General features: G+C 30.3%; 1 protein-coding gene across 1 annotated transcript in view; it reads right to left on the reverse strand.

Moving 5' to 3' along the window:
* LOC126891812 (uncharacterized) overlaps positions 1 to 13,087 on the reverse strand; it is a 999,773-nt gene that overhangs the window by 558,207 nt on the left and 428,479 nt on the right. The gene's annotated exons all lie outside the window — the stretch shown is intronic.

The following is a 13,087-nucleotide window of genomic DNA, read 5'->3' on the forward strand; positions in this document are numbered from 1 at the left end:
GTGATCCTGAAGAAATCTGTGTTATGAATTTATTACTAAGCTATTATTTTTAATTAATAACCATCAGCGGTTAGATCGTATTGACGCGGCTGTAAATGTGAGTGCGAGTAAGATGCACAATTGGACTGCTGGAATGGCATCTCTCTCGCGCTCAGTATTTACGGCCACTTAACACGTGCATGACGCTCATTATTATTACTTAAAAATAACAGCTTATTAATAAAATAATGACAAACACTTCTTCAGGATCCTGTAAGGAGGGCTTTAAACTTTGATTTAGTCACTATTTGATTTTCAGAATAATAACTTTTAACCTAGCCTTAAAAATCGCCATTTTTCGTTTTTTTTTTCAATTTTAAATTGCTTATAACTCGAAAATGATCAACTTTAGAGAAAAATTATAAGAGACTTTTTGATCCAGAATGGTCCAAAAAATTAAAAAAAAAAAAAATTGTTTGGGCTAAAATTATTGATTTTTACAATTTGATTAAAAAAAATTATTAAAAAAAATTTGGACCACTTTTCACGTGGGCGACTTCTTGAACCTTAGTCTCGGATGTCTCATGAATGAGATTCTGAAAAAAAATCTCATGGGAATATTTTTTCCAACGAACCCGCCGTTTTCGCCCTATCTAAAAGCAGCTACATTCGCAGGATATTCAGTAATAACAGCTTAGAATAATTAAGGTTCCCATCTGACGTCATGAGACAGCGGCTATATGCGGAAGAGGATGCCATTAGTTGTATACAGTGAGCACGTAAAAGTTGGAATAAATTAATTTTCTCATAAATGGGCGATTTTGAAAATAAAGGCCGAAACGGGTCGATTTTTACTTTTAAATTATGATTTTTTGGCATATCAAAACTAGTAACATCATCTATCTGGGCGTGATGACGTAATCGATGATTTTTTTAAATGAGAATAGGGGTCGTGTTATAGCACATTTGAAAGGTTCTTTAATTCTCTATCCAGTAATATACACACTAACATAATTATTTATACAGGGTGTCCAAAAAAATCTTTTTTTTTTGTTAAATTAATTGACCCAAAAAGAATAATGTATGTAATTTATAAATATAAATTCGGGTTCAAAACGTCCTCTGACGTTGTCCGATGCCTTGTTGCCAATATCTTCTATCATTGCAGTTTTCATCTTCTAATCCTCGTACACTCATTGATCGTCTTACTCCTTGTATCCACGTCGTTCTTGGGCCTTCCTCTTTTCCTGTTGTCTGTAGGTATCCATTTCATAATTTTCTTTGGCAGTCTCTCCTCCCCCATTCTTTGAACATGTCCGTACCACGTTAATTGTTTCTTCTCAATGCATTCTACTACTGTTTCCTGTAAATTCACTCTTCGCTTTACTTCCTCATTTCTAACCCGGTCCAATCTCGATGTTCTACTTAAGACATATTAATCATGGTGTTGTATTTTCTCATTTTTCTTTGTTTCCCTATCTTGGTACTCCACAAAACTCCGTTCAATGATTTAATTATCGTTATTGCTTTATTTATTCTGCTCTTAATTTCTGCATTTTCCGTACCTTCCTTGTTGAAATTAATTCCCAAATACATATATTCATCGCAGCTCGTTATTTTCTGATTATTGTCCTCTATCATATCATTTGAATCCTCACCTAGGCATAAATATTGTGTTTTTTTTACATTCATCTGCAGTCTCCATTTTTCGTATTCTTTCTTCAATTTCTGATATCTGATCAATAATCTGATCAATAATCTGATCGTCTGCAAACTGAAGGGTGTACAGGCAGGTGTGGTCGTCGATTTGGATGCCCATTCCACTGCATTTTTTAATGTATTTTTTAAATAAACATTTTTTTCTGTTTTCTGTTAGTAGTAAGATGTATTTTGAGTTCAATAAATTACATACAGGTGCAGTGGAATATATGTAATTTATTTAACTCAAAATACGTTTTACTGCTGCCAGAAAACAGAAAAAATATTTATTTAAAAATAAACATTGTTTTTCGCTTAAATTAAGTATTTAGACTGCCAATAGGCGGGTGGGTGGCAGCTTTAATATTGAATTTAAGGGAAGAACAATATTTATTTGTTAAATAAACATTTTTTCCTGTTTTCTGACAACAGTAAAATGTATTTCGAATTAAATACATTATATAAGTTCTTCTTTTTGTCTTAATTAATTTAATTTTTAATTTAAATTTTTTTAGAGCACCCTGTATAAACAATTATACTAATGTTTATAGTACTGAATAGAGAATTAAATAACCTTTCAAATGAGCTATCACACAACAACTGTTCTTATTAAAAAATCATCGATTACGTCATCACGCCCAGATTTATGACGTCACTAGTATGATATATATGCGAAAAAATTATAATTTAAAAATAAAAATCGACCTGTTCCAGTATTTTTCTTAAAGCCATCGGTTTATGAAATAATGAATTTATTCCAACTTTTACGTGCTCACTGTATAGTATGAATGTTTATAGATAAAATTATTGGTTATGCATTTAGTGTAATCAAATAAAAAAAGGAATCATCAATAAATATTTTAGTATAGTGCATGAAAAAGTAAAATAATTGATTGTGTTGAATGGATTTAAATACTAAACTATTTTCACAAGTGTTCAAAAAATGAATGCAAGTGTTGCAATTGTTGTACGCAGACGAAAGAAAATATAAAGAATTTTTAAAAATCCAAGGAGCCAAAAAAAAAACGAGGGCAAAATTGAAAGCAAGAGAGTAATAGGACGCAAGTAAATGCCATGGTTCGGAAACATAAGGCAATAGACGGGGATTAACGACACTAAATCTCTGATACGCATTGCAAGAAACAAAGAGTTAATGGAAAATGTGATCGCTAACATCCATTAGTGGAGTTGCATCTGAAGAAGAGGAAGAAGGGGACAACGTAGAGATAAAAATTATGGATGAACACAGTCATAGTGAAATAAACGAAGATGTACTAAATCGTCAAATTTTCCTTAAAGCGACTATCCGTAGAAGACAGTAGTGAACGACCTGTAAACATTTTACATAAGGAATTATGAAGTAGTGACCTTGACCACCAAAGGATGTGAGATTGCTCCGAAAAAATAATATATATCATGACAACTAATGATGTCTTCTGCCTAAACTTCCTGAAAGTATGGATGAAACTCATGAAATAATAAAAATATTCCAGTAAAAGCCAACAAAAACGAGGAGTTTTTAATGGTAAACGATACAGAAAAACAAATTATAATATTTTTTACTGTAACATCAATTTACAATTTTTAACAGATTTTGGACACTATTTATATAGATGGGGCTATTGAATATTGCCCTAAATTCTTTGAGCATACTGAGTTTGCCACCTTGGTGCAAAGTATACCACACTGTTTTTTTCAAAGTATGCCTTTTCTTTTTTCAGATGGCGCAAAATTGAGGCATGCTTTATACCAAGATAAAGACAGTAACTGTTACAGTTACAAAGACTCTACAAAAATATATCCGTTCCCACCTCTATACATCGTTTGGTTTTTGTAAAAAGTGGCAAGTTAGTTATTTTCAAAGACCACTAATATTAATTTGTCTTCATGTTGCTGTTGTGGCAAGCAGTCTTTTGTTAGAAGATCCATTGTATAAGGTAATAATTCTTTGATTTCTTTTTCTATCCCGGTAAAAAACTGTCACTTTAGTTTTCTAAATCCTAAAACATATTCTATTGTTTCAGGGTTTTGAAGTTTTGGAGTTTTAGTTTTGGATTTTCGTTTTTGGAGTTTGTATTTTGTATTTTGGTCTTATGGTTTTGGTTCTACTTTTGTTGACTTTACTGCGTATTTTCCGTACCTGGAAACTTTCCGTTTATTTCAGAAATAAATCTGTTTTAATTTTATTCCTTTTTCTGGCTCTCGAATCCCACCTTCTTTGTGTCACATGTTTCTAGAGCTTACTTAGCCGGTGCTCTATTCTATTGTTCTTCCTTCCTTCTTCTATATCCTATACTTTCTTCACTTTCTTTCAAATTGCATACTAACTTCGACTATCTTTCTTTTCCAAAGTCGAGTTTAGTGTAGCAGGAATAGCTATTTGTATAACAAGGGAGGAAAGTGCTAGTTTTCCTCCCGAGATTACTCCCCGACGCGTAGCGGAGGGCAATAATCATTCAAGGGAGGAAAAGGCACTTTACTCCCATGTTATACATATGGTTTTTCCACCTTCCTCAAATAACAAGTCATTTTTTCATTTTTACTTAATTTATTTATGTAACTAACCAACAAAATTTATTAGAACTAAAACTAACAAGTAGGTACAATATAACTGTCAACTGTCAAATTTAAGTCAAATTATTAATGTAAACATTGTTAAATCAAAATAACACTTTACTGTTTTTTACCATTCTGCAAAATACAGGGTGTTTTATAAATAAACGTTAAAATGTATAGATACGTAATAGAAAATAGATATTGTACAGGGCGTCAATAAGTTATATTTCATGAATGAAATACCATGACGTCACTTTTACTTTTCCTCCCTAGGGAGGAAAAGTACAACTTTGCTCCCTACAATCAGGTCCGGAAAAGTATACTTTCGGTAAAGGTAGGTGGAAAAATATTTATCATAATGCTTTTAAACGACATTTCTCGACTCAAAAGATGTAGGAGATTGTTTTGTAGAAGATTTTTCATTTAGCATATTTACGTTGTCGGACTAACCAAACGAGGCTGTAAATTTGTCGGACAAGAGATCGACTATCTTTAGTAATTATTAATTATAAGTACTTTTAATTGAAAATTAAGACTTTTGTCATAACAAAACTGTACCGCGCTAGTAGTAGCGACGCGTGACTTTTGCTAAAGTGTGACCAAAAACAGATGTAGAAAAATCTAATTTAAAAAAAATATTTTGAACCTCCCGAATATAAGTTTTTGTTTTCAATACCGTGGGATGAAATTAAACAAATCACTGTTCCCAAATTATACGTATGTAATTATTTATGTAATAGGTATAACACTAAATAATAAACAAACTAAACAGATTATTCTACCATAAAAAAATAAACAAGTAGGAAAAAGAACATATTTTTAAAACTATTGTTTATATTTAAGTCTTTCATTTTTAATATAATCTCATTTTTTTCTTCAATATTATATATAAAAAAATATACAGTCTATCTATATTTAAGTCTTTCATTTTTAATATAATCTCATTTTTTTCTTCAATATTATATATAAAAAAATATACAAGGAGAATGACTTTGCAACCTGCTCTATGAAAATTTTCAAAAGTGGTAAACTCGCTCTAACGAAGCAGTTAAAACCAGTTTTAAAACTTGTAATTGTAATTATTGTTAAAACAAGGATAATGTTCTGTGGACTATATTATATTATTAGGTTTGTTCTAGCATCAGTTTCAAACGGTTTGAAACCATCAGCTAATAATGGACCAGCGCGAGTAGAGGGGATAGCACTGATGACTGTATTATGTTCTCTCACTGACCAACTGTTTGCTGACGGTTTCTGACTAGTTTGACTGTTTGCTAGAACAAACCTAATATTGTTATCATGGCAAATTCGATTATAAATTAGAGATATTAATTTCAATATAATTCTTGTTAAAAAATTAATAGTAGATTATACCACGAGTCAATAATGATGGCTATTATTCCCGAGGAATATTTACGAACCGAGCCGCGTTAGCGGCGAGGGAGTAACTTTCCGAGGGAATGAGAGCCATTATTGCGAGTAGTATACTCTACTTTATCTACGACAAATTAATTAATTTAAGATTTTTAATGAACAACTTTATTTGTTAAAAACATTAAAATTAGTAATAGTACAATTAATAAACTGAATTGGTTGAGAATCATCATTAACTTTAGTAGAGTTTTTAATACAAATATTTGGGATCTCGTTTGCTGTAGAACAAGAAGATGGTACATTACTGTTTATCTCTTTAGCGATAGTATCTGCTGTAGGTGCCTTGTTTCTCATAGACTGATCAATGTATCCTTCAGCTACCTGTGTTGACTTCGAACACGCCATTCGTTGAAGGTTGCGTACGTTTTATTATAAATGGATTTCGATGTTTCAGGTATTAAGGTAGATGCTGTTGATGTAGCTAGTTCTACAATTTCTGGTGGTGTACAATTAAAAGATTCTTCATTTTCGTCCATCTCAACACAAGCTGTCAAATATACTATTCGTTTGACAGTGACACTTTTTGAGGTTGATTATTTTGTTTCCGTGGTGAATTTTGTGATTGTTGTGCCAGAGGGATTAATAGCTATTAATCCCGCATTATTAATCCCTAAGGGATTATTATATGGCATTATATTGCAAACACCACAAGTATAATACATATATTATGTATCAGTCGTAGATAAAATATTTTGTTTCACGTTCACTTACATTTACTTAATTGAATGTAATTCATTAAAAGTTTTATGTCCCTATGTAAATATATATATTTTTAAATTATATACAAAAACTCATAACCAAAACATATTAATTAAAATAAATAAATATTTTTTCGTACTTCCGGGCCTAAAGTGACAACTTCACTCCCTTGTGACAGGTACTAAAGTGTCACATTTAATCCCTCCGGGATTAAATATTGACGAAACTCCCGGAACGATTAAATCACAAACAAACGAATTTAAGGGATATTTTATTGAAAAATATAATTAATCTACCTGCTCAGACGTGAGAATTCTTGACTTCTTTGGCTTAAATCCCTCATTTCTTCTCTTCAAAAAAGCTAATAATTTTGGAAATTTACTTATATCAATATCTTCTCTAATGTTAATAACCGATTTCAGCATTGAGTAATGTGCCCAGAGAGTTGAGGCACAAACCGCTTTTGATTTATCATCGAAGTAGACTAACAGCGCATTTTCAGTAGGTTGTCTCACATTTTTTAAGCGGCACCACTTTTTAAAAGCATCGTACTGCTGCTCGTATAGTTTTCTAGATTTCGGTGGTAACAATTCTTCACCTACTTCGGCTGCTCTTTTATCAATATCAGATACACCTTCTTCACTCATGATACCAATAATTATCAATAACAATGTTTCTTTACAATGACACTAGTAATGACAATGTTTCTAAATTATAACTGTCACAACGCAATGTTACTATGGTAACTTATTTTAAAGACAGTTTATTAAATGAGTTGAAGAGAGAAAAAACTGATTGAAATTATTGAAATAATTAATAAAATCATACCGGAAGTACGAAAAGTATCGTATATACCTTGCGACTGAAGTACATTTAATCCTTCAGGTAAATTATGGCCCTCCCTGCGGTCGGGCCATAAACTTTACCTTCAGGATTAAATGTACTACTTCAGTCCCGCGGTATATAATGTACTATTTTTCATAAATTAATCAAACACAATTAAAATACTATCACTTAACATGGAATACATCCGAATATGCAAATCAATAATGCTTTTTCAGTATATTAAATACCGATTCCAATTCAGTTTATTATTTTTCATGCCCACTGACCAGAAAATAAAACAAAATGTAATAAATTTGACAGATTTCATTAAATACAAAAGCAAAATCGTTCGTACAGGAGGATTAACAGGATAAAATAAAGTAAAATTCCGAAAAATAATACAAGTTGTTATATGGAATATTTACTAATTTTTTGTTTGGCAAAGTAGAGTTTTGTGCATAATTTTTTGTTGAATATTATTTATACAAATACATAGAAACTAATTACGATTAAAAGCTTTGAGTTTGGTCAATAAAAAATACGTTTTATGCCAACGGAAATGAATTCGGGGTTTTTCGTTTATGTAGCTAGTCAAACCGGTAAATAATGTAGATTTTTCCCAAAATAATCATATTGCCAAAATGTTTTTTTTTCTCTTATTATTTTGATTGAAAAAATTCACAGTCCAAAGTAGGAAGATCCAAACAAACAAAAAACCCTTTATTTTGGACTGAGGATGGGACATTACTTGTAAGGAACAAAAACGGTAGCCATTACTTAACACCAATAACAAATTGTGAGTACTGACCATTTTGTTTACCTAACCGTTGCATTTAGTGACTCACACTTGCAACCATTTCATTATTTAAGTAGTTTAAAATTGAGGACACTAGATAGTCTGGGCTGATTATCGGAGAATAGGCCATTTTTGGGAAAAGTTATTTACCAGCAATTTTATTGCTGGAATCGAATTAAAAGATCCTATATATTAATAATATAGGTATGGAAAGTCCTCAGATAGTGTGCTACTTTTTTTATAAACAAAATGGCGCCCGAAAATCGTGTTTTTTTCAATTATTACTCTAGAACTCCGAAGATTTTAATTTTACAACAAAAACACTCAAATAAAAATTCACCGTGATTAAATTCTGCATAGAGACGTGTTTTTCCCGATCTGCTCCGACGAAAATTTTCCTCGGAAAATGCGGGTTTTCCCAACAAAATCTTTAATTTTCAAATAAAGTTTTAGATAAGTAATTATTTATCAATAATTAAATAATTTGGTGACTTAAAAGCCTTCTTGGTTTAGATTGTAGTTCCAGAAGCTGGTGAAAATTAAACGAATATTTTAGCAACAATTCAATTGTTAATTAATAATTTACGGTCGCAATAATAACCAAAATAATTACGATGCACTGATCAAACTTTGAAATCTTATAAAGATGAGATGCCTATTTAACATTTTGTCGACAAAATATAAATTTTTTATTTTTTTGCATAATCTTTAAATGTTTAAAAAAAATAGTTATAAACAAATTAACGTTTCTCAGAAAGTTTTTATTATATTATAATTTTAAAAAATAGCTAAAATGCGCATTTCAAATATCTTGAAAACGAATGCTTTAAAACGTTTTTGCAACCAATTGCAAAAAAGTTATGAAACAGCAAAATAAACATACTATTACTACGGTGTTATTAATTTTTTTTAATTCTTTCAAAGCGTTGAAGTGAGTTTAAAGTACAAGCTAATTACTTATAAAACAATATCGGTTATCAGCTTAATGGTAATATTTTAATTAAAGATTATAAATATATTTTTTTGTAATTTACACGCGCGAAAGTGCAATAATACAGTACCGTAGCTACCCGCCCACATACACAACTCGCGCGAGTTTAATCGTGTCAGTCGCTTCGAGTGAACATTTTATCTCCGGCTCTGTATCAAGCCTACTTTCGCGCTAAAAATTACAACAAAAAGTATTTTTAATCTTTGATTAAAATATAACCATTGCACTAATTTTTAACATTCTTTGTGAGTAATTAGATTGTACCATAGACTCACTTTTAAGCTTTGAAACAATTAAAACAAATTATAAACAATGGAGCTATCGTATATTTATTTTGCTGTTTCCTAACTTTTTTGCAAATGGTTGGAAAATTTTTTTAAAGCATTCATTTTCAAGACCTATGAAATACGCATTTTAAGTATTTTTTAAAATTAGAATATAATAAACAATTTCTAAGAAATGTTAATTTGTTTATAACAATTTTTTTAAACATTTAAAGATTATGCAAAAAAATGAAAAATTTATATTTTGTGGACAAAATATTAAATAGGCATCACACCTTTATAATCTTTCTAAGTTTGATCAAGGTCTCATGATTATTTTGGTTGTTATTGCGACTGTAAATTGTTAATTAACAATTGAATTGTTGCTAAAATATTCGTTTTATTTTAACCGGCTTCTGAATTTATAATCTATACCAAGAAAGCTTTTATTTCACCAAGCTATATAATTATTGATAAATAATTACTGGCCCAAAAAATTTATTTGAATATTCGAGATTTTGTTGGGAAAACCCACATTTTCCGAGGAAAATTTTCGTCGGAGCAAATCGGGAAAAACATGCCTCTATGTAGAATTAAATTCGGGTGAATTTTTATTTGAGTATTTTTGGTGTAAAGTTAAAATCTTCGGAGTTATAGAGCAATAATTGAAAAAAATACGATTTGTCGGCGCCATTTTGTTTATAAAAAAAGTAGCACACTATCTGTGGACTTTGCATACCTATATTAATAATATATAAGATCTTATAATTCGATTAAAGCAATAAAATTGCTGGTAAATAACCTTTCTTTGTACTTTACTAATTAGACCAACATATTATAACCATTTTTTTTTTAAATTTAAGGATTATGCAAAAAAAACAAAAATTTATATTTTGTCGATAAAATATTAAACAAGCATCTCATCTTTATAATCTTAATAAGTTTGATCAATGTATCATGATTATTTTGGTTATTATTGCGATCGTAAATTGTTAATTAACAATTGAATTGTTGCTAAAATATTCGTTTAATTTTCACCGGCTTCTGGAATTACAATATATACCAAGAAATCTTTGATGTCACTAAGTTATTTAATTATTGATTAATAATTACTTACCTAAAACTTTATTTGAAAATTATAGTTTTTGTTAGGAAAACCCGCATTTTGCGAGGAAAATTTTCGTCGGAGCAAATAGTAAAAAACATATCTTTATGCAGAATTTAATTGCGGTGAATTTTTATTTGGGTGCTTTTGTTGTAAAGTAAAAATCTTCGGAGTTATAGAGCAATAATTGAAAAAAATACTATTTGTCGGCGCCATTTTGTTTATAAAAAAAGTAGCACACTATCTGCGGACTTTGCATACCTATATTATTAATATATAGGATCTTATAATTCGATTCCAGCAATAAAATTGCTGGTAAATAACTTTTCCATGAATTTTGCTAATTAGCCCAGAGTAAGAGGACAAAGATCTATGATAGACTATATTCTGTCGAATAGAGAGTTACACCCGTCACTAATCTTGGATGTAAGAGCACTAACATCAGCAGAAATAGGAAGCGATCATAAATTGGTATTGTGCAAAATCAGAATGAAAACACAGATACAGTAGGAAAAATGAAAGAACACCCATGCGGCATCGATGATATGCATACGAATCAAATCAAAACTTTCTAGTCAAAACAACGTCTAAACTAAGTTAATACTGTAAAAAACGGATGTGACTACTACCCCACCGTACGATTTTTCGCTACGTAAATGTGTCAAAAATTGTTTGTGATGTTATTCTTTCTCTGATATTACTTTTCTTTTCTCCATGTTAAAGTTGCCGGACGTAAATAGTAACAGGAATTTAAAAAATGTCGTTTATGTCAGCTGCATTAACTGACTTAATTGAAAGTAAACGTATAGACTAAGAGCCGCTATAGGTGAAAATTCTTAATCATTTTAGGCACGACGGGACCCTATAACTTAAATAGTAGAACCTAAAAGAAAACGTTTGAACACTGTGCCGTCACTTTTCAGTGGCACATGCGTCTACAGTGGCGCATCAAACTTTCCACTTATGGACGAGATACATAAATTAAAAAATACCCTCCCTCATTACCAGAATTTAATTTTTTTCATTTTTTTAAGTTTTATGTGATTAAGACATAAGATTCATCGTAATTTTAACCCACCACCCCTTCTCCGTGCCCCCACCATCAAAAACTTTATTTTTCGATTTTATTTTTTTTTTGGTGGGATGCAATAAATTTTAAAATTTCAAAAAATTTACACGCATAGTTAGGGATTTTATAAAACACTTCTATTTTTTATAGACCTGTAGGTTGAATGTACATAACCTCAAAAAAATTTAAAATTTTTATTTTGAAAAAAAGTATATAACTTTTTTTTGGGGATAGGTGCAGATCTAATTTTTTCTTAGTCTTGTGTATTTTATCAAACACTATATTTCTAATTTTTTTCAGATTTTTTTGTAACGTTAGTCACCTTCAAAAATTCAAAAAACTGTTTTTTAAGGGGGTTTTGGGGGGTTTGAACGTATTTTTATGATTTTTAAATATTCTAAAGAACTCAGTTACTTCAAGATACATATAACCTATAAAACAAAATTGATTTGATATATTATGAAGTCTATAAAATAGGGAAAATCCCCCAAAACCCCTCAAAAAACAGTTTTTTGGATTTTTGAAGGTGGGGAGACTTACGGAAAAATCTGAAAAAAATTAAAAATATAGTGTTTGATAAAACACACAAGATTAAGAAAAAATTAGACCTGCAGCTATTCCTCAAAAAAAGTTACGCTTTTTTGAAAAAAAAAATTCTTTTAATTTTTTGAGGTTATGTACACTCTACGTATGGGTCTATAAAAAATAGGCATGTTTTATAAAAGCCTCAACTATGCGCGTGAATTTTTTGAAATTTTAAAATTGATTGTATCCTACCAAAAAAAAAATAAAAACGAAAAATGAAGTTTTTGATGGTGGGGGCAGGGGGAAGGGGGTAGTGGGTTAAAATCACGATGAATCCTATGTGTTAATCACATAGAACTTAAAAAAATAAAAAAAATTAATTCTGTTAGTAAGTTCTGTTAACTTTTAATTTATTTATCCCGTCCATAAGTGGAAAGTTTGATGCGCCACTGTCGACGCATGTGCCACTGAAAAGTGACGGCACAGTGTTCAAACGTTTTCTTTTAGGTTCTACTATTTAAGTTATAGGGTCCCATCGTGCCTAAAATGATTAAGAAATTTCACCTATAGCGGCTCTTAGTCTATTAATGAATTCAGATCATTTTGGTATCCAGATCATTTTCCAGACATTATCTGCAAATAAATGTACATTCGTAAAAATATACTAATCTGTAATTTTATACACTGTGATTAAAAAGTCAGAGTAATATGTACACGTTTGGCAAACTCATGGACATAAGTTAACCATATTGACAGATGATTACTTACAAATTTTATTGATTTATTTTAATTAAATAAATACTTTCCAAACCAAAAATACAATATAATATCAAAATAGCTTTTAAAAGAGCTGAGTTTATTCAAGTAAATACGACTGATTATTAAAATTTATAAACTCTACCGAACCTAACCCAGTTTCACTGTCAAAGTGACAGAAATTAAATCTGTCAGATTATAGTTGACCAGCACGATTACTCGAATAGTAGTTTATACAATCAATATCTCTACTGATGTTGAATGTTTTTCTAAGAATGACATTAGAACTACAGAAATAGTCAAGTGTGAGTCTAAATTTTCTACTAAATTAATATAACTACGTTGAACAATTGTATCGCCATCTCACTCTGTCAATTATAAATATGTAACT

Source organism: Diabrotica virgifera, chromosome 9 (assembly GCF_917563875.1).
Source record: "Diabrotica virgifera virgifera chromosome 9, PGI_DIABVI_V3a".
NCBI classification, from domain to species: Eukaryota; Metazoa; Arthropoda; class Insecta; order Coleoptera; family Chrysomelidae; genus Diabrotica; species Diabrotica virgifera.